We start from the raw sequence: 25,323 nt of genomic DNA, 5'->3' as shown, positions 1-25,323 counted from the left end.
GGCCTTTGAAGTTAATGACTAGATTGCTGTTTGCAACTCTGAGTTGAAAGAAATACATTACAACTATATCATTATAGCATTTGCAAACTCTTTTCAAAAGTCTACTTAAAATAAAGCGTATTTATATACAATTGCTTTAGTACATTGAAAAGAAAAAGCTTTTCTTTCAAAAATAGAGATTATGAGCTTCTGTTCAATTTTAATAGAAATCTTAATGCACTGAACAAATTCCAATAGCTTTGTTTGAAACAAATCAATCAATTAAATTTAAATTGCTTGATTTTTCAGTTTATAAAAACATACTTTTGATGGCACATGAGGACAACTTAGTCAATCATTTCTGTCCTTTCCTTTGCTTGCTCTGACAGAGGATTGGCGCTTTAATAGGCATCATTCTGAGGTAATAAATGCAGTATTCAGAATCCTCAGGATTATGTGCCCTGGATTTGCAAATTGTGTGACAAAAATAGCTAAATTTGCGGTCTAAACCCCCCAGATTTACCGTATTTCAATAGTAGGCAAAAAATTTACATTCCAATCAAAACGTCCTAGTCTGTGGTATGTCAGTGCTAAGGACTCTGACAAGTTCCAGAAGGGGCGTAGTTTGGTCAGTAAGTATTGGGGGGATGGGGGGGGTTGGGGGTCTGGGTGTCACATTTTCCAACAATCATGTGTGCATATAGGCCCTCATTTCGAGCTCAGCGGTCTTTTGGAAAGACTGCCGAGGTACCGCCGCGCTGAAGACCGCCAGTGCAGGTGGTTTTCCGTGGAGCGTATTATGACTGCTGGCAGCCCTCTGTCCTTTTTCGGACGGAGAGCCGCCAGCAGCCATACTGGCAGTCGGCGGGGAAGTGGAGGCTGCTCCACCTCCAACGCCCTGTCATCAAAACACCATCCACCGAATCACGTCCCATGATTTGGTGTGGCGATGTTCTGGTGACAGGGTGCTGGCGGCGGAGCAGCCCCCATGGATCCCGTCCTCTCATGGAGGATCACCGGAACAGGTAAGGTGATGGTCCGTTAGGGGAGGGGGTGGGGGGTGATGTGTGGTGTGTGCGTGCATGGGGGTGTGAGTGTGAGTGTGTAGAGGGGTGTGTGAGTGCGTGTATGCATGCGGGGGTTTTGTGTGTTTGAAAATGTGTGACCTTTCTGTATGTTTGACTGTGAGTATGTTTGCGTGTATGTCTGTATGTATGTGTGCGTGTATGACTGTGTGTGTCTGCTGGAATGTTTGTTAGTATGTGTGCGGGTATGTGTGGTGGTGGTGCCTATGTGCGTGAAGGGGGTGTGTGTCGATGTGTGGGGGTGTGGGGAGTGGGGTACTACCACCTTTGCCAGGTGGTAGGGGGGTCAGGGTGCGGGGGAGGACTCAGGGTGGGGTATGGTGGTGGGTGAGACCCCTATCAGTGCCAGGGAAGGAATTACCTGGCACTGATAGTGCCTACCGCCATGGATTTCGTGGCGGTTCCAAACCACACGAAATCCATGGCAGTATGCAGGGTCCTGATACCGCCGGCGGTCTGGTGACGGCCGCCGGGCTGGAGTCCGAAGTCTCCAGCCCAGCGGTCGGAGTGGAGAAGTGGCAGATGACCATGGCGGGAACCGCCATGGTCATAATTCCATTTTTTTTACCGCCGGCTTGTTGGCGGTATTACCACCACTTCTCCCCCGTCCGCCAGGGTCGTAATGAGGGCCATAATGTTAAAATACATTTTTACAACAAGGAGGGCGCGGATTGGTAGGGGTATCAGGTTAGAAAAAAACACAATATTTCGTAAAAAATCCAACATTTTTGAAGACTTTAAAAACAGAGAGAGATAGAGTGTGTGTGCATTCTTTTCTGTGTGTATGTAAAAGTTTCAGGTGAAATCCGACAAACACTTCACCATCAGTGGCATAAAGAAACTTGATTTGGGGCCCTTGCAAAGTACCTGGAGGAGGCTCCCTCCCTCCCCTCTGGGCCCGGTCAGGGGCTTGCTGCCCATGCACAGTGTACTGTACTGACCAGGCTCCTTGGAGCTCAGGGGCCCCCGCACAACATGGGGCTGTGGGGGCCTTTGTTACATTACTGTTCACCATAGCAAACTGATACCATTGATACCCAACTATTTATCAAAAAAGAGATTCATTGGAGGGAAGTAGCACCCCAAACATCCCTCCTCCCCAAAGATACATCCCTGAGTCCAACTCTCTGATCTTGCAGAGTCACCTACAGTCAGGTGCCTGAAAACAGGAGGTTGTCTGGAGCCACAGAGCGCAGACAGCAATTTGAAAGCTCTGTTCACTCTAGCACCAAAAAACCTAGTTCCCCAGAAGTGCACAGGGCATCAGACTGTGCAGGGCCATGAGGGATTTGGGAGGCTGGATGCAAGAGGGTAGGAGGGCGGTGGTAGTCTGAAGAGTCAGGAGGTGTGGAGGAGAAGGACAAATGAGGATGTTGGCAAAAGACGCTGGGGGCGCAGTGGGGAGCAGAGGACTTAAGAGGCAGTATGGAATGTAGGAAGAGAAAAGAGATGGAGGTGGTAAATAAATATTAACATTAATCGTTCACAGCCCAATACTCAGCTCAGTGGAGAAGTGTGGCACAATGATTAGAGCAGCAGACCCTGATGCAGAGATCTGGCCCAGGACCAGGGTTCAACTCCCGCCTCAGTGGGTGCCTAATCTAATTAATGGGTCCCAATCTGTAACTCTGGGCAATAGCTTGCTTAGTTCCCCCAACAGCCCTCACAGCGCTTGGATGCCTGGCTTCTCCCTGGGGCTGTCCAGGAGTGGGTGCCTCACAGGGAAAAGCCAGGAGGGGTTCTGTAGTGGTATGCGTACAGCACCTTGAGACCCTAACAGGTGAGTAGTGTGCTATATAAGTGCTAAGTTTAAGCTACCTCCATTACTAAAGAGCATGACAATAAGTGATAAAGATGTTCAGATGATGAAGGGGCATAATATTATATCCTGGGCCCGAAAGCTTCCCTGGAGGCAAGCTGCTGCAAGGAAAAGAGGGGCACACAAGAACAAGTGCAAAGAGACTGGATCACGCATATACTTGCAGATTTCAGTCTCCAAAACTCACTTAGAGATCGGCTGATAGTTTTCACAGAAGGGGGACTTTTGTATTTTCTAGATAACAAGTGTTACCAGGCACTGTTATCAGGCAGGTGTGAATAAAATTAACACTTGCCTATGGGTCTATTGCTCATCCGCCTTTCATTGGTGGGGTAATAGCGCAGACCAATAAGAAAAAGGTAGGTCTATTTTTATGGCTTTTTTGGTGGGCACTTTTGTAAAAATTGCATTTTTTTTTCAAAACTGGCAATTTTGCAATTCTTATACAATTGGCAAATCCCCAAGAGTCTGAATTTTTCAAAGTTGCGTGAGATCAGATCTTTAAAAAAATAATTTCATCTCCACCCACTGTCTGTGAGCGTGAAAAAGCAGGATATTTATGTTCCTCACATTCTGGCATATATAAACACTAACATAAGACTGTAGATTCACACATTTTGGTGTTACGAGAATATGGATTTTAATCTTGACACAACAATAGCATTATGCATAATCTATTAACTATTACTCCATGTTCAAAGTAAAGATGCTCCCAGACTTAAAAATCTACAATTAGAACATCAATTTCCACACAACCTCTAAAACCATAGCCATCTTCTTCTTAATTTCTGCACTTTATTTCTGCAATAGAAATATCTTAACAACGTAACTTCATAAGTGCAACAAAATATCTTCAGAAACAAGTTCACTCTCTTTGTCAGAAAAGAAGACTACTGGACATCTGTCAAAGGAAAATAAATGTATGCTAGCCCATTTCTCTATGTTACCCTGAAAAAACCTACTGCTAAATGCAAAGTTAGATGCATCATTTTTAAAGACATTAAACAAAATTTGTAAAATGTAATTGCTCTTTAAAAAAAATCTTATTTCACTCTCTATATCAACTTCACTCTCTTGAGCAGTTCCAGGAGGAATAATTCTAGCATCTATATTGTTAATTAAATCCAGATTCTCCTTAAAACCAAACCTTGGAAAACCTACATTTCATGTCAAGCACAGAGGCCAGCAAGATGCATGCTTAAAGATCTTTAAAACTACCAAAGAAACATGAAATACCGGCCTGGGTAAAAACGTGCAAACACTCCGGCATTCGACCAATCTGCTGCTATAAGTGTGTCTTCAAATGGTCATCCAGATCAAAATCCCTTTTTGGTTTTCACTGAGTGAGCACAAAAAACATTCAAATCCACAACAGCCTCCTCCATAAACAATCTCACCCATCTGGCAGTTGTAGCCGGCGTCACTGGCCTAAATGGCATTACTTGGTACAACATAAGACAAAAACAATTGATGATCACCATTCACCCTAAATTTACTCATTCTTCTCTCCAATTCCTCCATACTACTCACAACACAAAGTTGTGGATGATCATCAAATTTTGAATAAAAAAATGATGACTACATAGTTTCGTTCTTTGAATCAAATGAAATAAAACTCCATCATGCGTGTAAAATTCATCACTTACCTCTAAAACTCTTACATCTGACACTCTCCTGCAGTTTACTAGACATAAAAGTGAATCGAATTCATCTGTCAACTACTTCAAAAAGAGATATCTAGTTGAATGCCACTTTCTAACATTTTTTAACTCTAACATCTCAAAAGGTTTCATACTTATGTCTAGGAGGTGTCTTCAATTTAATACCTTTCATAACCATACAAAACAAAACACATCTTCTTATAGATCCATCTTCAAACAACCTATACCGAGCGGAAACTACTCATTTGTAAGAATTAATTGTTCTTTAAGGCATGACAAACTATCCCTTTATTTGGTAACAATCCTGGGACATGAACAGTAAATCTAGACACATTATCACAAAAATGAATTCCTCTTTATCTTAAAAAAGCTGCAGTTGGACAAAACACCTTGTTAGAGAGCGTTCTTACAAAACATTCCTTTAGACACTTTCCTGAATGCCCATTTCATCAACTTTGTTTCACTCCTCTCACACTAAACCTTTGTCTTTCTCTCTTTCTGAGTGTACACTATCTCTTGTGATTCCTTCTTCCGAAGTGGAATCTGAATGGTGTCTCTCACATAGCCTGCTATTGTCTCTAAAACCCAAGATTCCAGAGCTAATATATTCCAATACCTTTGAAAAAAATCTGAAATGGCCTCCTGCTTAAAGGGAACAACCACAACAAAGAGTTTTGTTGGACCGGCATGTTGGCGGTCCTGGAAATACTGCATTGCTGGCGGTCTTTCAGACTGCCCTACTATAAGTTACACAGGCAGGACTGCCGACAGCTAAGCAAAAAAAGTCAGACCGCAAGCAGCGAGGTGGCCTGGAAATTGGCGGTCTGACCTCCAGCACCGGCAGCACTGTGGTGTGGATCCTGTTGCACTATGCACCGTATTATTTTACGAGAACCCAGCTAATGAAAGGAAATCCAACCTGTTACTTTGAGTGGCATTACAGAAACAACGCAAATATTGTTGGGGTTCCTGATTCAATTATTCAGTTTGATCATTGGTTTGTGGATGGAATCCTGATGAAAGGGAGACATCAATGTGCAATGTACTCAATGAGTACAAAAGGCTGTTTTCCATTCAGGCACCCCTCAAAATCAATTTTGTAAACCTCTTGGGACCTTGGACAGCATCCAGAATATCCCAAATAAGAGGTAAGGGATAAAGATCCTTAATGGTTATCTTATTAAGTCTGCGAAAGTCAACACAGGGATGCAGAAATTCATTTTTCTTTGAAACAAAGAAAAGAGGACGCCCTGCAGGAGATGAAGAGGGAGTGATTAAACCATTCTGGATATTCTCATCTAGGTATTCTTTTAGTTCCTTCTTTTCTGGTTCAGTCAACAAATACATTCTACCAAAGGGAACCCTTTCTCCCGGAATTAAAGGAATGGAGCAGTCATAGACACGATGAGGAGGTAAAATGGGTTTGCAAGGTTTCGGGAATACATCATAGTATTCTTGGTAACAACCTGTAACTCCCTGTATCATGTTGATAGAGCAGTTGGTATCTTTGGGAGAAAGACTTAGCCCTTTTAGAGACCAATAAGAATTTGTGGAGTAGAAGTTCTGTTGGCAAAACTGTGATGATAACAATATTGTTCTTGTCTCCCAATTGATATGAGGGTTATGCCGAGTTAACCAGGGAATTCCTAGGATCATGATATGATTTGGAGAGGATAAGAGATCAAGGTAATGTGTTCATTGTGCATTCCAAAACGCAGACAGAGGGTAGGTGCAGAGTCCACCACTGGTCCTGAGGTTAAAGGAAAACCATCAACTGTGTGAACGTGTTCCAGCGTTTCTTTAGGAACTCGTGGGATTCCTCTTTCATTGGCCCAGGTCTCATCCAAATATATACCACTGGCTCCGCAATCCAACAAGGCAAAAACCTGCTCTTCTTGATTTTGTGAACACTGTACCGTAACGGATAGAATAAACAGTGCAGAGATGGTCTCCCTGGAGGAACATATTGATGGTTATTCTACTCCTCTCATCCCCTTCCTCCTCACAGGGGGCGGGAGCTGGCATTTCCCGAGGATCTTGAAGGTCGAACAGGACACATCCGGATCAAATGGGCAGCTTTGCCACAGTATAGACAAAGACCCTTTTGCCGCCTTTCCTCTCTTTCTGAGTCAGATAAAGGACCACAGACTAGATCAATCTGCATAGGTTCTTCTTCTGTAGATTTGGTTGCTTCAAGTTGAGCTTCATCAGAAAGTCAGTTTGTAGTACGGGGTACTCCTGACTGGTACTGCAAGCGAGTCTTAAGGCCATATTTATACTTTTTGACGCAAAGCTGAAGAAGAAGACATGGAACAGATCACATTCTCACGGAAGAGTACCCGGAAGCACTAGTCCCTGCACCATGGCCTACCTTGACCAAGGTCCTACGTTTTGTCAAATGCCAGACCCACTACAACTACACTCAATGACTGTTCTGCAATCCACTGTATGACTTGTCAGCATTGCCAGTGAATGTCTCTCTCCTACTATTTGCCAATTCCTGTCCCTCTGCACTGTCTGTGACATCACCCCAGCATGTCAGGAGCCTCATCCACACCCCTTCTGTAGGATCACCATGTAAGAATGCACCAGAACGGACCCAGCAAACATGGACAATGGACATTTTGCACTACAGCACCTATAAATAAATAGCACTTGCACACCTATTATGTCTCTGTGTTATTTCACACTTCAACCGTGCAGTACATAACTCCAAAGTGCCTGTGTGGCAACCATGTAGCTTGTCAATACAACTGTCCTGACATCATGTAGTCTGATACATCTGTGCAGTGGCCAGGATTGCATCATAGCCTTACCATATTGAGGAGAATAACTGATGAAGGGACTAACCACACACAATCATGCTGTGTTGGACAGAATGATGCACCATCTATAGCAATTCTAGTCAACTAATGGTGGCTGAGAAATGTAGGCACCATGCAATACTAAAACATGAAATTATGCTGCAAAATGTAAGCAAACATAAAAAAATAACACTGCATCAATCACCCTTTCTGAGTATACTTCCATGAAGGAAAGTCATGCAGAATTAGTACACACATGATGTAGGTCAGCAATGAAGACAACAAGACAAGAGTGTTAACAACACCTCATCTACAAAGATCTCCCTGAACATCACACTGCAGTCCGACCTATGAAATTACCCACAATAACAAGTCTGGAAGCACACTTTGTGAAGTAGAATATATACTCACCAACACAAAACCTTGGTGATCGATGCGAACTACCAATGGTGGGTCTCCCAAATGGTGGATACTTACCAAGTTATCACACGGGTAGCTGGCATGTTAAACCTCCATTTTCTGGGGATGGCTAGCATAGGACACTAATGTCATACAAAAACATTCACCTACACTGATGTCAAGGCCATGATAAAGTAGCACCTAACGCATCATGTAAAGGGTTAACTATATATTTATTACTATTTATTCACACAAGAGGCAACTAAGGGAAAAGTAATACCTACACTAATCTAACCTGACTACTACTAACCCACAACTGTCCCTAACTAACCTAAGCTAAACTTACTCTACACATATAACTAAACGATCTAAACATCAACCCCCCACCCACCATTATGAGACAGGACACATGCAGGACAACACTTACTAACCTACACACATACTATACTATCCTAAACAATCATATATATATATATATATATATATATATATATATATATATATATTTTTTAAACAAACAGGAATCCCAACATTGACAAACCACCCACCCACCCACACAAAAAATAAAGATAGAAAGAATAAGTACCCCCCACCCTCTTCCCTAACACTAACTAAGCTGACTACCTATACTAACCTAATTCTAATCCCCAAAACCCAACTATCAGTACAAAATAGGAAAGAGGAGAGAGGGGAGCCCTTCCAGTTTGCGAGTGGGTTACCATCCACTTCAAGTGGATGGTAACTGCGACTCCATTTGCGACCGTGTATTCGGTCGCAAATGGAATTGCATACCACTGCGAGTCGCAAATAGGAAGGGAACACCCCTTCCTATTTGCGAGTCGGAAATGCATTTTGCGAGTCGGTTCCAACTCGCAAAATGCATTTCTGCATAGCAAACACACGTTTGCGACTCGCAAACGGCGATTTTCACCGTTTGCGACTTGCAAACTGTTTGCTACATCTGGCCCTAGGTTCTAAACAAAGTTGCAGAAGGTCACAAGTACCTGTAACATACTGGTTGCTACAGTCCTAGGTACCCTATTCCCAATCACATGGCAGTCTTGGAGGGTGGGGTGGGAAGAACAACCAACAATCCCAGGTTCAATGCACACCCAGGAGTGTATAGAAAGGTCAACAAGTATTTGCCTCCACACACAACACCAATGAAGGGCTAGCAACACGTTGGAGTCAGCCAAACATCGTCATATCCAAGGTCCACACATGTCAAAATGCCCTGACTCAGGCCAACATCACATACTATCAGTGAGGCATGTTTTACAACACACACAGAGGAGCAAGAACACCCATGATCATGAGTCGACTCCGTATGTGTTGAAAACATGAGCCATCTGACTGCTAGCATTGGTCTTCCTTCACATTGTGCAACAAATACACATTAGGTTTCCCTAGCATTACACACAGTCAGCTACTTATCTAGCAGATTGGGTAACAATCATCACATGTCCCCACACAGATTTCAATTATTCACATGTAATTGATTTGTACTCACCAACATGGCCACCAATCCTGATTCCCAGGTGGTCCAGCAGGTCCTGCTCCCTGGATATGAGATCAGCCCAGCGGTGCTTTAGTTGATGCTCATTCCTAATGCTACCGTACACCCAGACCAGGCGCACCTTCCCTCACCGGACTTTACGTGCCTCCGTGTGATACCCCTGTATCACACGGCCTCCAGCATGAGTGGGAGGAAATGGCAAACAAGCCAAATGAATCCCCCCAATTCCTCCTCACCCATCCTGCCAAGCCGAGGCCTACCTGACATATTAACAAATTGAAAGGTGAAAAATGAGACAAACAAGTAAAAATGGGGAAAGGTAGAGTAGTGAAGGAAAAAGAAAACTTAAGAAAAATAGCCCAACTAACCCCAAAGTTAAACTACCCAGAACAGACTCCCACAGACAATACAAACAAAAACAGGATTGGACAAAAGTATACTAAACAGACTAAGACAATATTAGACAACAAGACTATGATCACAAAAACACAAAATACAAGGTACACAGGACACAAAAGCAGTTAAACACAGGACTACACTTTTCACACAACCACACAGTCTAGATAAATCTGAGACTGCAAAGTGAAAGTGAAAGTTAACTCACAGTACAGATTTTGTAAACAGGATATCCTATTACATCACTTCCTGCATAAAATGGCCGCCGTTTTAATTTTTCCGTTATGCGTCATATTTTCACGCATACAGATTGTGCGTCATATTTTTGTAACGCATAACATTGCACATAATGCAGAGTCAAAAGTAATTTCTTCATTGTTCCCTTACATTATTGTGAGGCTGAGTTTACAGTTCTAGTGTAGAAATATAATTTCCTGGCAAATATGAGAAACATATATGAAAATGTATATTTGACTCTGCATTCTGTGCACTCCTGTATGTGAAAAAATGATGACACCCATGCTGTATGCGTGGAAATTTGACGCTACATGGACATTATGGTGGACACGTCATGTACCTTATTAATTTATTATTTTTCATATCATATTTTTTTACTCTGCAGTCTGTGCACTCCTGTATGTGAAAAAATTATGACGCCCATGCTGTATGCGTGGAAATTTGACGCTACATGGACATTATGGTGGACATGTCATGTACCTTATTAATTTATTATTTTTCATATCATATTTTTTGACTCTGCATTCTGTGCACTCCTGTACGTGAAAAAATTATGACGCCCATGCTGTATGCGTGGAAATTTGACGCTACATGGACAATATGGTGGACATGTCATGTACCTTATTAATTTATTATTTTTCATATCATATTTTTTGACTCTGCATTCTGTGCACTCCTGTACGTGAAAAAATTATGACGCCCATGCTGTATGCGTGGAAATTTGACGCTACATGGACAATATGGTGGACATGTCATGTACCTTATTAATTTATTATTTTTCATTTCATATTTTTTGACTCTGCATTCTGTGCACTCCTGTACGTGAAAAAATTATGACGCCCATGCTGTATGCGTGGAAATTTGACACATTTTTTAATTATGTCTTCATTTTTTAAAGTTGAGGAAGGAACTTTGTCATGACCAAACGGTGCTATGTGATACACATTTGTGGTTAGCTATGACACATGTCCCTTATTGGATGTATAGAAGGCATTCACACTGTAATATTTATGATACCTCAAAAAATGTATTAACCATATATGTACACATATTTTGGGTAATTGCTGATGGCTATTTTGAAATGATGAATGGGATACCATGATGTATTCCTTCTCAAAAATGTGTCCACATTTATCATGGTAATGCATTTATCTATAGTCCAAACAGGGAGTGCAATAGTCACTTACACTTTTTATGGGGCTAACCATGTCCTATTATGATTTTGTGTATCTGATTTGTGTTTGACTTTTGACATGTAGGCCACACATGCGCCTTATGCATGTGTTTAGTTCACAAGTACATGATTCTTGTATATTTGGGGGGCGGTAGAGGTGGACTTAGGCCCCCAGCACCCTAGGGTTTGCCCTTCCAGATTTTCTAATTTATCCATGGCTTTCATTTATTCTGTTATGCAAAACCTGCCGCAGCAGGCTAATGGAAGGACATAGGGTATGAATCACTGTTAGCCATTCATTCATCTCATTAGCCCATTTGACGTTTGCCCTATTGATTATTTGGAGCAATCTGACATACCATTTTGCACTGACTATGTTTGCTAAATCTCAGCGTTCCTCATGTGCTGATGACAAATAGGTTGTTGATGTATGTGGCCCTTTATGCATTACCTGGTTTAGGGGCATGTTACATTCTTCCTGCTAGGTTCGAACTGGGACACTACTGTGATGGGCTGCTTGCAAATATTTGGTTGATTGGATGACATATGTTTATATGTGTGTGCGAATGTGGATCCACTATCACCTGTCTGGGTGTATGTTGTCACTGTAACTTCAAGGTCTCCTCATGAGTTAGTGGCAGCTAATGTTGTTCCAATTGGGTATTGTGTATATCAAAAATTGAGAGAAGCCATTGAGGACATGGTCACGTACACATGGATGGTCCCACCCTGTCACTGAACACGTGTAATGAGACTTTCAAATTATCTACATTTTTGGGCTGAGTGAGAGACTGTCTCAGGTGTCTGGATCAGGCATGTGTCATTGCCACATTTGTAATCCTGTTGGCCTCTGTGGATGGTAATGTATCATGTAACATCCTACCCTCTGTGCAGACATTTGTGGTGTATATTTTTTGTGTGATGAGTGTTATGTCATTATTGCTCAATGAGACGACATTCTTCTTCAGCAATTTCGAACTAAAGGTGGGCAGAAATGAATAGGCCAAAGCATGATGTGGTGTTTGTTATCTGTGTTTATTTACAATTGTGCAATAAGTGTTGATATAAGAAAGTATGAAAAAAAATTATTTACAAGCTGTTGGCGCCTACGCACTCCTGCTGCCGTGTTTGGTTGTTCCCCCTCCTGTTGCAGGCCAGCATCCTACTCTTCGTCATCTTCAGGCATGTCTGGGTCTGGTTCAAGGAGGGGAATGTTACTTTTTACACAAATGTTGTGCAATATGGCACAAGTGAGTATGACCCTACAGACCATCTCTGGGGAATAGAGTAGGCTACCGCCTGTGATGTCAAGGCAGCGGAACCTTGACTTTAGGATCCCAAAGGTCCGCTCAACAATGCTGCGTGTCCTCTTATGGGCGTCGTTGTATGCCCGCTCTGCAGCAGTAGTGGGGTTCCCAAATGGTGTCATTAGCCAAGGCTGGATGCCATACCCCTGATCAGCTGAAATAGAAACCCAGAATGGGATCAATTAGATGTAGAAAGCACTCTTGTACAGACCTTTGATGGCAGTAGTTGTCTTGTGTTGTCTGTGACTCTTTTGTGTACTAATGTGACAACCTATACTTGTAGGGTAAAAGTTTTGCATTGAGTTTTTTCCTTGGCTGAGCAAGTGTTTGTTAGCTGACCGTTTGTCAGCAGTCTGTATTTTGATTTTCATAACAGTGTGCCCTCCCTTGCATTGTGACTTGTGATACACGTGTCCGTGTGTCTTCACTAGGGGTGAGATGATAGTTCCATGCAGAGTTAAAACATGAAAATGTAGTTAAGACGTTCATATGAAAGTACCCTGTACATCCCATGCCTTAAGACTTATGGAATGTGTTAATGTACAGGTTATTGTGACACTTCCAATTTGCAAGGTGACATTTAGGCAACCACACTCATTAATGTCTTCACATTAAGCTGTGGAGTACATTCCAATGTGCGACAGGTTCAATGGTGACTTATGACACATGGCTAGTGATGTGAGGACCTCAGTGTGTTCCTGGCTAGGTGTTGCTAATGTGGTGTATGTGTTGTTTGTCCTAGAGGGTTGCTGTGCAGTGTGTATATGAGTTTGATTTTTGTCCTTACCAACAAGTAGTCCATTGCCATACCGTCCATCCTGGTAGTGTTGGTTGATGGTGCTGTGACGGAAGATGAATGCGTCATGTACACTCCCAGGATATTTAGCCACGATGTTGCTGATCAGTCCTTGGTGATCGACTATGGCCTGCACGTTGATTGAATGTGTGTGCTTCCTGTTGCGGTAGAGGTGTTCGGTTGCAGCAGGTGGCACAAGGCGTACATGTGTGCAGTCGATTGCACCAAGGACGTGTGGGAAGCCACTGATGGCGTAGAACCCCTGTTTAGTTTCCTGCTGCTTCTGCAGTGTGTTAGGGAAGCAGGTGTGGCGGGGTGTCAGGCGAATGATGGCATCCAGTACTTTTGGCAGGAATGCAGAGAATGATGGTTGTGATATTCCACCAACCAGGGCACCAGTTGTCTGAAACGAGCCACTTGCCAGCAGGTGAAGTACGGCAAGCAGCTTTGTTTCTGTTGGGATGGTGCGGGGTGTCACCAAAGTGGGGGCCAACTGCTGTTCAATATTTCTCAGCAGCTGCTGAATGGCCTGCCAGTTCAACCGGTACCTCTGGATGATGTTGTGTTCCCTGAGGCCATGCAGGGTTGTTCTTGGGCGGAATATCCTCTCCTGCCTTCTGTGCTGTCTTTGGGGTCCCTGCTGTTGTTGTTGTGGCTGCTGTTGTTGCTGCAGGGCTCTGCGTCTACGTGCACGCTGAAGAAAAATCACCTCCATGTCTCCCTGTTGCTGCTCTGCTGTTTGTTCTGTGTGTTCTGATTAAATACAGGTGTGTTTGCCCCATTTTAACGCCTGCCCTGACCCAGGCGTTAAATTTTGACGCACATCGGGCTTTGCGTCATTTTTTTGCTCCGCCTTCCGGCCGGGAGTCCTTTTTGCCCGGAAGCATAAATACGACGCGCGGCCGTGTGCGTCGTTTTTTGGACGGGAACGCCTACCCTGCATATCATTAACGCAGGGCGGGTTGCCGCTTCCAGAAAATGGCGCACACTGCAGATTTTTCGCCTGCGCGGCCTCGGGCGTCAGGGTTCAAATATGGTGCAACGTTTGCGCTGATTGTGCCTTAAAAAAATGTACGCACATTCGGCGCAAACGGAGTATAAATATGCCCCTTACTCTTTTCCATCTTACGTTCTTGCAATCTATCCTCTATATTCAACACTTGATCCATCAGGTCTTTCAGAGATCTACATTGAGCAGAATGTACCAATTCATCTTTTATTTCTTCTCAAAGTCCTTGGCGAAACAGGGTTACAAAAGTGCGTTCTACCCAAGGGGTCTAAGATGCTAGTTGTTTAAACCGGGTTTACATTGCAATACGTCCTGATTGCCTTGCTGTATTTCACATAATGCTTCTTCAGCAGCTGTCTCCAACCCGGGTCACTCAAACATCTGCTTAAAGAGTTTAAGAAAGGCAGGATAATTATCTAAGACAGGATCTTCAGCAGAGACCAAGGGGGGTCGCCCAAGCTAGTGCTGGGCCAGACAAGGCACTGATCAAATAACCTACCTTGGCCTTGTCAGATGAGTATTGTAAGGGTCGAAATGCAAGGAAGACTTTCAAAGAGTCCTAAAATTCCTTTATCTTGTGTGAATCTCTGGAATATCGAGGTGTTGAGGTAGACACATGAGGTATATCCACAGGTTGGGAAGACACGGCTTGTCGTAGTGTGGTATTATCTTCCCCCAGTTGTAACTCGTGAGCTTTTTGTTGCACAGTATGGAACATGGATTGTGCATTTTCTATGACATCGTCCTGTGGTTTCTCCATTTTTGACACACAACGCAGATTCTTTGGGCATTGCAATCTGTCATGATCTGGACATTTCTTACCACTGTTGGCTGAAAAAATTGAAGGAACACCCGGTCTTCTACTGGTTATGGACTGGCCAAGATAGGGGCTGTAGGAGGCTGGCCTGGCTTGTAGTGGGTACCAAGGGGTACTTGCACTCTGTACCAGGTCCAGTTATCCCTTACTAGTGTAGAAGAGGTGTTTCTAGCAGCTTAGGCTGATAGAAGGTAGCTATAGCAGAGCAGCTTAGGCTAAACTAGGAGACATGCAAAGCTCCTTCTATACCACTGGTGTCATATGCACAATATCATAAGAAAACACAATACACAGATATACTAAAAATAAAGGTACTTTGGCCCATATTTATACTTTTTGACGCTAAACTGCGCTAACGCAGTTTAGCGTCAAAAAGTTTTGCGCCGGCTAACGCCATTCTGAAGCGCCATGCGGGCGCCGTATTTATTGAATGGCGTTAGCCGGCGCAAGCAGACCGGCGCTGCCTGGTGTGCGCGAGAAAAACCACGTACACCAGGCAGCGCCGGCGTAGGGGGAAAATGGCGCATGGGCGTCTTAAAATGGGGCAAGTCAGGTTACGTCGAAAAAATCGTCGTAACCCGACTTGCGCCATTTTTTAACGACGCCCATCCCCCATCAACATGACTCCTATCATTGTAAAGATAGGAGTCATGCCCCCTTGCCCAATGGCCATGCCCAGGGGACTTCTGTCCCCTGGGCATGGTCATTGGGCATAGTGGCATGTAGGGGGGCACAAATCAGGCCCCCCTATGCCAAAAAAAATTATAAAAAAAAAATAAAAAAATACTTACCTGAACTTACCTGAATGTCCCTGGGGTGGGTCCCTCCAGCCTTGGGTGTCCTCCTGGGGTGGGCAAGGGTGGCAGGGGGGGTCCCTGGGGGCAGGGGAGGGCACTCTGGGCTCATTTTGAGCCCACTTGTCCCTTAACGCCATGCCTGACCCAGGCGTTAAAAAGCGGCGCAAATGCGCCGTTTTTAGCCACGCCCACTCCCGGGCGTCTCTTTTGCCCGGGAGTATAAATACCACGTAAAGGCCTGGGAGTCATTTTTTAGACGGGAACGCCTCCCTTGCATATCATTAACGCAAGGAAGGGGTTCACGCTAAAAAATGACGCACATTCCGGGAACTTTGGCGCTATACGCCTCTAACGCCATAGTATAAATATGGCGTTAGTTGGCGTTAGTTTAGCGTCGAATTTGCGTCGAAAAAAACGACGCAAATTCGGCGCAAACGGAGTATAAATACGGCCCTTTATTTTTATGACAATATGCCAAAAGTATCTAAGTGAATACCCTCAGTATGAGGATGCCAAATATACACAAGATATATGTAAACAATACCAAAAATATGCAGTAATAGCAAAAGGAAGTAATGCAAGCAGTGTAAAGTTACAATAGATTGCAATAGGAGCACATAGGTATAGGGGCAACACAAACCATATACTCCAAAAGTGGAATGCGAACCACGAATGGACCCCGAAACCTATGTGAGCTTGTAGAGGGTCGCTGGGACTGTAAGAAAACAGTGAGGGTTAGAAAAATAGCCCACCCCAAGACCCTGATAGGTAGGTGTAAAGTGCACCTGCGACCCCCAGAGAGCACAGAAGTTGTGATAGGAGGATTCTGCAAGGAAAACCAACACCATCAAAGCAACAACAGTGGATTTCCGGACCTGAGTACCTGTGAAACAAGGGGACCAAGTCCAAGAGTCGCGAAAGTGTCGAGAGTGGGCAGATGCACATGAAATGCCAGCTGAGGGTGCAAGGAAGCTGCCACCTGATGGAAGAAGCTTGGTGTTTTGCAAGAACTAAGAGGACTAGGATCTTCCCCTTTGGAGGATGGATGTCCCACGTCGTGAAGAAGCTTGCAGAGCTGTTCCCACGCAGAAAGACAGCAAACAAGCCTTGCTAGCTGCAAGGGTCGTGGTTAGGATTTTTGGATGCTGCTGTGGCCCAGGAGGGACCAGGATGTCGCCACTTGGATGAGGAGACAGAGGGGGAACCCAGCAAGTCAGGGAGCCCTCACAAAAGCAGGCAGCTCCCGCAGAAGTACCGGAAGACGCACTTAGAAGAGGAGTGAACTGGAGTCCACCCGAAGTCACAAAAGGGAGTCCCACGATGCCGGAGGACAACTCAGAAGGTTGTGCACTGTAGGTTAGAGTGTCGGGGACCCAGGCTTGGCTGTGCACGAAGGAAATCCTAGAAGAGTTCACAGGAGCAGGAGCAGCTGCAAATCACGCAGTACCCAGCAATGCAGTCTAGCGTGGGGAGGCAAGGACTTACCTCCACCAAACTTGGACTGAAGAGTCACTGGACTGTGGGAGTCACTTGGACAGAGTTGCTGAGTTCCAGGGACCACGATCGTCATGCTAAGAGGGGACCCAGAGGACCAGTGATGCAGTCTTTTGTTGCCTGCGGTTGCAGGGGGAAGATTCCGTTGACCCACAGGAGATTTCTTCAGAGCTCCTGGTGCAAGAAGGAGGTAGGCTACCCCCAGAGCATGCACCACCAAGAAACAGGCGAGAAAGCCGGCAGGATGAAGCGATACAAGATTGCAGTAGTCGTCTTTGCTACTTTGTTGCGGTATTGCAGGCGTCCTGAGCAGTCAGCGGTCGATCCTTTGGCAGAAGGTGAAGAGGGAGATGCAGAGGAACTCTGTTGAGCTCTTGAATTCGGTATTTGAAGAATTCCCCAAAGCAGAGACCCTAAATAGCCAGAAAAGGAGGTTTGGCTACATAGGAAGGAGGATAGGCTAGTAAGAAAGGTAAGAGCCTATCAGAAAGAGTCTCTGACGTCACCTGCTGGCCCTGGCCACTCAGAGCAGTCCAGTGTGCCAGCACACCTCTGAATCCAAGATGGCAGAGGTCTGGGGCATGCTGGAGAAGCTCTGGGCACCTCCCCAGGGAGGTGCAGTTCAGGGGAATGGTCACTCCCCTTTCCTTTGTCCAGTTTCGTGCCAGAGCAGGGCTGGGGGATCCCTGAACCGGTGGAGACTGGGTTATGCAGAGATGGGCACCATCTGTGCCCATCAAAGCATTTCCAGAGGCTGGGGGAGGCTACTCCTCCCCAGCCCTGACACCTTTTTCCAAAGGGAGAGGGTGTAACACCCTCTCTCTGAGGAAGTCCTTTGTTCTGCCTTCCTGGGCCAGGCCTGGCTGGACCCCAGGAGGGCAGAAACCTGTCTGAGGGGTTGGCAGCAGCAGCAGCTGCAGTGAAACCCCGAGAAAGGCAGTTTGGCAGTACCTGGGTTCTGTGCTAGAGACCCGGGGGATCATGGAATTGTCTCCCCAATGCCAGAATGGCATTGGGGAGACAATTCCATGATCTTAGTCATGTTAAATGGCCATGTTCGGAGTTACCATTGTGACGCTATACATAGGTAGTGACCTATGTATAGTGCACGCGTGAAATGGTGTCCCCGCACTCACAAAGTCCGGGGAATTTGCCCTGAACAATGTGGGGGCACCTTGGCTAGTGCCAGGGTGCCCACACACTAAGTAACTTTGCACCCAACCTTCACCAGGTGAAGGTTAGACATATAGGTGACTTAAAAGTTACTTATGTGCAGTGTAAAATGGCTGTGAAATAATGTGGGCATTATTTCACTCAGGCTGCAGTGGCAGGCCTGTGTAAGAATTGTCAGAGCTCCCTATGGGTGGCAAAAGAAATGCTGCAGTCCCTAGGGATCTCCCGGAACCCCAATACCCTGGGTACCTCAGTACCATATACTAGGGAATTATAAGGGTGTTCCAGTATGCCAATGTGAATTGGTGAAATTGGTCACTAGCCTGACAATTTAGAAAGCAGAGAGAGCATAACCACTGAGGTTCTGGTTAGCAGAGCCTCAGTGAGACAGTTAGTCATCACACAGGGAACACATACAGGGCACACTTATGAGCACTGGGGCCCTGGCTGGCAGGGTACCAGTGACACATACACTAAAACAACATATACACAGTGAAATATGGGGGTAACATGCCATGCAAGATGGTACTTTCCTACACAACCCCCCCCAAACGAAGGACAATAAGACTAGCCATGACCTGATGAGTCTTCATTGTCTAAGTGGAAATATCTGGAGAGTCCATCTGCATTGGAGTGGGTACTCCCAGGTCTATGTTCCACTGTATATTCCATTCCCTGTAGAGATATGGACCACCTCAACAATTTAGGGTTTTCACCTTTCATTTGTTTTAGCCAAAGTAGAGGTTTGTGGTCTGTCTGAACAATGAAGTGAGTCCCAAACAGTTATGGCCTCAACTTCTTCAGTGCCCAGACCACAGCAAAGGTCTCCCTCTCTATGGCAGACCAACACTTTTCTCTAGGGGTCAACCTCCTGCTGATAAAAGCAACAGATTGATCTTGGCCCTCAGAATTGAGTTGTGATAAGACTGCCCCTAACCCTAATTCAGATGCATCACTTTGAACAATGACTTTCTTGGAGTAACATGGGCTTTTTAGGACAGGTGCAGTGCACATGGCCTGTTTGAGCTCCTCAAAAGCTTTCTGACAGCTTGCAGTCCACAATACCTTTTTAGGCATCTTCTTGGAAGTGAGATCATTAAGTGGGGCTGCAATGGAGCCGTAGTTTTTAATGAATCTCCTGTAATACCCAGTGAGGCCTAGGAAGGCTCTCCCCTGGGTCTGTGTTGTAGGGGGAACCCAATCCATGATTGTCTGGATTTTCCCCTGAAGTGGTGCAATCTGTTCTCCACCTACCAGGTGACCCAGATGAACCACTTTCCCCTGCCCTGTCTGGTACTTTGAAGCCTTGATAGTGAGGCCTGCCTTTTGCAGGCCCTCCACAACTTTCCACAGGTGGACCAGGTGATCATCCCAGGTGGAGCTAAAGACAGCTATATCGTCCAAATATGCTGCACTAAAAGCCTCCATCCCTTGCAGGACTGTATTCACCAACCTCTGAAAAATGGCAGGTGCATTTTTCAAACCAAAGGGCATTACTGCGAATTGGTAGTGCCCTCCAATAGTCGAAAATGCAGTTTTTGCTTTAGCATCCTCTGATAATTTGATCTGCCAATACCCTGCAGTCAAATCAAAGGTGCTTAGATACTTGGCAGATGCCAGTGTATCTATGAGCTCATCTGCCCTGGGTATAGGGTGAGCATCAGTTTTTGTTACCTGGTTGAGACCTCTGTAATCTACACAAAACCTCATCTCCCTTTTTCCATCCTTTGAGTGAGGCTTTGGTACAAGCTCCACAGGAGAGGCCCATGGGCTTTCAGAATGTTCAACCACTCCTAAGTCAAGCATTTTCTGAACTTCTTGCTTTATGCAGTCCCTGACATGGTCAGGCTGCCTATAGATTTTACTCTTGACAGGCATGCTGTCTCCAGTATCAATTGTGTGTTCACACCAAGATGTGGTGCCTGGCACAGTTGAAAAGAGTTCAGAAAACTGAGCTAGGAGATTTATGCAGTTGTCTTTCTGCTCAGCAGTAAGACAGTCTGCCAAAACTACACCTTCCACTAGAGCATCCTCTTCTGTGGAAGAGAAGAGATCAGGGAGAGGGTCACTCTCTTCTTCCTGTCCCTCATCTGTTGCCATGAGCAGGGTGAGATCAGCCCTGTCATAGTAGGGTTTTAGGCGGTTGACATGAATCACCCTAAGGGGACTCCTGGCAGTGCCTAGGTCAACCAAGTAGGTGACCTAGCCCTTCTTTTCAACAATGAGATGGGGTCCACTCCATTTGTCTTGGAGTGCTCTTGGGGCCACAGGCTCCAATACCCACACCTTCTGTCCTGGTTGGTACTGAATCAGAACAGCCTTCTGGTCATGCCATTGCTTTTGGAGCTCTTGGCTGGCCTGAAGGTTTTTACTGGCCTTTTTCATGTAATCCGCCATTCTGGATCTTAGGCCAAGTACATAGTCCACTATATCTTGCTTAGGAGCTTTTAAAGGTTGTTCCCAACCCTCCTTCACAAGTGTTAGAGGACCTCTTGCAGGGTGCCCAAATAGGAGCTCAAAGGGGCTGAAGCCCACTCCTTTCTGGGGTACCTCCCTGTAAGCAAAAAGGAGGCAAGGTAACAGGACATCCCATCTCCTCCTGAGTTTTTCAGGGAGTCCCATTATCATTCCTTTGAGAGTTTTATTAAACCTCTCTACCAGTCCATTTGTTTGTGGATGATAAGGTGTGGTGAATTTGTATGTTACACCACATTCCTTCCACATAGCCTTCAAGTATGCAGACATAAAGTTGCTACCCCTGTCTGATGCAACCTCTTTTGGCAAACCCACCCTGGAAAAGATTCCCAGGAGGGCTTTTGCCACTGCAGGTGCTGTAGTGGTCCTTAGAGGAATAGCTTCAGGATATCTTGTGGCATGGTCCACTACCACCAAGATAAACCTATTGCCTGAAGCAGTAGGAGGGTCAAGGGGGCCAACTATGTCAACCCCTACCCTTTCAAAGGGAACCCCAACCACAGGTAGTGGAATAAGGGGAGCCTTTGGAGTGCCGCCAGTCTTGCCACTGGCTTGGCAGGTCACGCAAGACTTACAAAAATCTTTTGTGTCCTCTGACATCCTAGGCCAGTGAAACAGGGGGACAAGCCTTTTCCATGTTTTAATCTGGCCCAAATGTCCAGCCAAAGGAATGTCATGTGCCAGAGTTAGGAGGAACTCTCTGTACTGCAGGGGAATGGCCAATCTCCTGGCTGCTCCAGGTTTTGGGTCCCTTGCCTCTGTGTACAAGAGGTTGTCCTCCCAGTAAACTCTATGTGAGTCACTGACATCCCCATTTTGCTGTTTGACAGCTTGCTGTGTGAGACCCTCTAATGTAGGACAGGATTGCTGTGCCACACTCAGCTCCTCCCTGGCAGGCCCCTCTCCACCCAAAAGCTCAGCAGTGTCTGCTGCCAGCTCCTCTGGTGAAGGTTCTGCACAGGGTGGAAATTCTTCTTCCTCAGAAGTTGAATCATCTGTAGAGGGAGGGATAGTGGGTAGGGATTTACCCTTGCTACCCCTAGCTTTAGGGAGCACTTGGTCCATTGTTCCAGGATCCAAGTCACCCTGTCCTTTTAGCTTTTTGGCCTGAGCCCTTGTCAAAGCAAAAATATGCCCAGGAATGTCCAGCAATGCTGCATGAGCCTCCAACTCCACTTCTGCCCAAGCTGATGTCTCTAAATCATTTCCTAGTATAAAGTCTACAGGTAAATCTGAAGCAACCACAACTTTCTTTGGACCAGTACCCCCCCCCCCCAGTTGAGATTCACAACAGCCATGGGGTGGCTAAGAGTGTTGTTATGAGCATCTGTCACTTGGTACTGGTGACCAAGTAGGTGTTGTTCAGGGTGTACCAGTTTCTCTACTACCATGGTAACACTGGCACCTGTGTCCCTGTAGGCCTGAACCTCAACACCATTGATTAGGGGAAGTTGCTTGTACTTATCCATATTAAGGGGACAAGCAACCAAGGTGGCCAAATCAATGGCACCTTCAGAGACTAACACAGCCTCTGTGGTCTCCCTAACAAGACCAACCCCAACTAAATTACCAAAAGTGAGCCCAGCTACTCCCTTGGATTGTCTATTAGTAGGTTTTCTCCCACCACCACTGCTATTACTAGTGGCACTAGAGGTTGCAGTAGGGGTTGTGGTAGTGGGAGGTTTTAGTGTTTTTCTTTGGACAACTGGCATCAGTTTTGCAATGGCCTTTTACTTTACATAAATAACACCAAGGCTTTTTTACTTGATTAGAAGAGGATTTGGACCCACCACCCCCACCAGAGTGTTTTTGTGGGCCTGATGAAGACTCATTTTTAGATTTGTCCCCACCCTTGTCTGAAGACTTACCATCCTTCTTCTTGCCATCCTTGTCACCCCCTGTATGAACTTTTCTGTTCACTCTTGTTCTGACCCATTTGTCTGCCTTCTTTCCCAATTCTTGGGGAGAGGTCAGATCTGAGTCCACTAGATATTGGTGTAACAAGTCAGACACACAGTTATTCAGAATATGCTCTCTCAGGATTAGATTGTACAGGCTTTCATAGTCAGAAACTTTACTGCCATGTAACCACCCCTCCAAGGCCTTCACTGAATAGTCAACAAAGTCTACCCAGTCTTGTGAGGACTCTTTTCTGGTTTCTCTGAACGTAATCCTGTATGGTTCAGTGGTTAAGCCAAATCCATCCAAGAGTGCATCCTTCAAAACTGCAAAATTATTGGCATCACTTTCTCTAACAGTAAGGAGCCTATCCCTACCCTTTCCATTGAAAGATAGCCATAGGATATCAGCCCACTGCCTTTGAGGGACCCCCTGTACCATACAGGCCCTCTCAAGTGCAGCAAACCACTTGTTAATGTCATCCCCCTCCTTGTAAGGGGGAACTATCTTGTGCAGATTCCTGGAATCATGCTCTCTCACAGGATTGCTGCTGCCACCATGGGGTCCCAACCCCAACCTCTGTCTCTCCTTCTCCAGATCTAGGTAGCCCTGTCTAGAGCCAGATGTTGCTGTTTAAGCTTCAGTCTGGTCTCTTCCACTCTCAACTTGTTGAGTTCCCTTTCTAACAATTTGTCTTCAGGGTGGGTAGGTTGGGAATGCTTGGACACAGAAGATATATTGGATTCAATAGAGGGAGACCTGCCCCTAACAGCTTGCACTCTAACAAGCTGCCCTTCAGGAACTAAAACATCCCTACTATGATGGGAGCTTCTATTACTACCAGCATTGCTATGTGGTCTGCTAAGGAGCAGATTAGGAGGAGAACCCTGTACACCTCCCTCCAGGGGCTCCCCTGAGTCAGAGTGTGAGCTATCTACTAACTTTTAGGATGAAGTGCCACCATGGGCCTTATCATTCTCAATGAGCATGCTAGACAGAAATTCTCTAGAAGGGTTCTTTCCTACCACAAACCTCTATCAATGCAGAGACTCCTTAGGCTCTTAAAGTTAAGATTGTCATATGTTGTATTGACCATTTTAAGAGAAGTTCCTACATCAGACATAATAGAAGAAGGTTTAGGGACAGTGAGAAGAGAGAAAAAGTTTCAGGACTTTTTAAAGAACAGGAAAAAAAACTTTTTCAAACTTTTTCAAACTTTTAGAAAGTTTAGGAGCACTTTTCAGCACTTCGCAGAAAGTGTAAGAGAAGAAAAGCAAAACTTTTTGGTTAGGTGTACATACACTGAACTTGTTTTGTATATTTTTCTCTTATGAAAAGTACAATATGACAAAGTGGTAAGTAGTTACAAGTACTTATCCCACCGCTGCACAACCAATGTAGGAGGCTGGCCTGGCTTGTAGTGGGTACCAAGGGGTACTTACACTCTGTACCAGGTCCAGTTATCCCTTATTAGTGTAGAAGAGGTGTTTCTAGCAGCTTAGGCTGATAGAAGGTAGCTATAGCAGAGCAGCTTAGGCTGAACTAGGAGACATGCAAAGCTCCTACTATACCACTGGTGTAATATGCACAATATCATAAGAAAACACAATACACAGAGATACTAAAAATAAAGGTACTTTATTTTTATGACAATATGCCAAAAGTATCTCAGTGAATACCCTCAGTATGAGGATGCCAAATATACACAAGATATATGTACACAATACAAAAATATGCAGTAATAGCAACAGGAAGTAATGCAAGCAGTGTAAAGTTACAATAGATTGCAATAGAAGCACATAGGTATAGGGGCAACACAAACCATATACTCCAAAAGTGGAATGCGAACCACGAATGGACCCCAAACCTATGTGAGCTTGTAGAGGGTCACTGGGACTGTAAGAAAACAGTGAGGGTTAGAAAAATAGCCCACCCCAAGACCCTGATAGGTAGGTGTAAAGTGCACCTACAACCCCCACAGAGCACAGAAGTCGAGATAGGGGGATTCTGCAAGGAAAACCAACACCAGCAAAGCAACAACAGTAGATTTCCGGACCTGAGTACCTGTCAAACAAGGGGACCAAGTCCAAGAGTCGTGACAGTGTCGAGAGTGGGCAGATGCCCAGGAAATGCCAGCTGAGGGTGCAAGGAAGCTGCCACCGGATGGAAGAAGCTTGGTGTTTTGCAAGAACGAAGAGGACTGGGTACTTCCCCTTTGGAGGATGGATGTCCCACGTCGTGAAGAAGCTTGCCGAGCTGTTCCCACGCAGAATGACCGCAAACAAGCCTTGCTAGCTGCATGGGTTACAGTTAGGGTTTTTGGATGCTGCTGTGGCCCAGGAGGGACCAGGATGTCGCCACTTGGATGAGGAGACAGAGGGGGCGCCCAGCAAGTCAGGGAGCCCTCACAAAAGCAGGCAGCACCCGCAGAAGTACCAGAACAGGCACTTAGAAGAGGAGTGAACCGGAGTCCACCCGAAGTCACA

This window comes from Pleurodeles waltl, chromosome 3_1 (assembly GCF_031143425.1).
Source record: "Pleurodeles waltl isolate 20211129_DDA chromosome 3_1, aPleWal1.hap1.20221129, whole genome shotgun sequence".
NCBI classification, from domain to species: Eukaryota; Metazoa; Chordata; class Amphibia; order Caudata; family Salamandridae; genus Pleurodeles; species Pleurodeles waltl.
This window is presented reverse-complemented; position numbering follows the sequence as displayed.